The sequence below is a fragment of the Trichechus manatus genome, unplaced genomic scaffold (genome assembly GCF_000243295.1).
Source record: "Trichechus manatus latirostris isolate Lorelei unplaced genomic scaffold, TriManLat1.0 scaffold00064, whole genome shotgun sequence".
NCBI lineage: Eukaryota > Metazoa > Chordata > Mammalia > Sirenia > Trichechidae > Trichechus > Trichechus manatus.
The window spans coordinates 5,696,023-5,697,054 of record NW_004444000.1 but is presented as its reverse complement, the minus strand read 5'-3'; the positions used below and the strand labels follow the sequence as shown (position 1 = coordinate 5,697,054).

The following is a 1,032-nucleotide window of genomic DNA, read 5'->3' as shown; positions in this document are numbered from 1 at the left end:
CTTCTGGCAGTCCACAGTACATTCAATATTCTTCACCAACACCATAATTCAAAGGCATCAATTCTTATTCAGTCTTCTTTATTCATTGTCCAGCTTCCACATGCATATAAAACCCCATGTTTTACCCCATTGCTGTCGAGGTTGAGTCAATTCCAACTCATAACAACCCTATAGGACAGAGTAGAACTGCTCCGTAAGGTTTCCAAGGAGCAGCTGGAGGATTTGAACGGCAGACATTTTAGTTAGCAGCCGAATGCTTAACCACTGCACCACCAGGGTGGTGATTGAAAACATCATGGCTTGGGTTAGGCATACCTTAGTCCTTGAAGTTACATCTTTGCTTTTTAATGCTTTAAAGAGGTCTTTTGCAGCAGATTTGCCTGATGCAATGTGTCATTTGATTTCTTTTTTTTTTTTAATTGTACTTTAGATGAAGGTTTACAGAGCAAATTAGTTTCTCATTAAACAATTAATATGCATATCGTTTTAAAAATATGGAATCCACCATGAATTTGCACATCATCCACCTTGTGCAGGGGCCATGATAACCTCTGCATTATCCCAATTTTAGTACGCGTGTTGCCGAAGCCAGCACGTGCCATTTGATTTCATGACTGCTGTTTCCATGAGCGTTGATTGTGGATCCAAGTAAAATGAAATCCTTGACAACTTCAATCTTTTCTCCATTTATTCTTATGTTGTTTATTGGTCCAGTTGTGAGGACTTCTGTTTTCTTTATATTGAGGTATAATCCATACTGAAGGCTGCAGTCTTTCATTTTCATCAATAAGTGCTTCAAGTCTTCTTCACTTTCAGCAAGCAAGGTTGTGTCATCTGCATATTGCAGGTTGTTAATAAGTCTTCCTCTAGTTCAGCTTCTCAGATTATTTGCTCAGCATACAGATTGTGTAAGTATGGTGAAAGGATACAATCCTGCCACACACACTGCCTGAATTTAAAGCGCACAGTATCCCCTTTGTGATGGTTAAGATTGTGTGTCAACTTGGCTGGGTCATGATTCTCAGTGTTTAA

At 39.1% G+C, this 1,032-nt stretch overlaps 1 non-coding gene across 1 annotated transcript; it reads right to left on the bottom strand.

Annotated features, from left to right (window-relative positions):
- Positions 1-488: 488 nt before the first annotated feature.
- Positions 489-595, bottom strand: LOC111821095 (U6 spliceosomal RNA). The gene has a single exon (XR_002824575.1). It is a non-coding gene; the product is annotated as a U6 spliceosomal RNA (small nuclear RNA).
- Between the last annotated feature and the right edge of the window lie 437 nt (positions 596-1,032).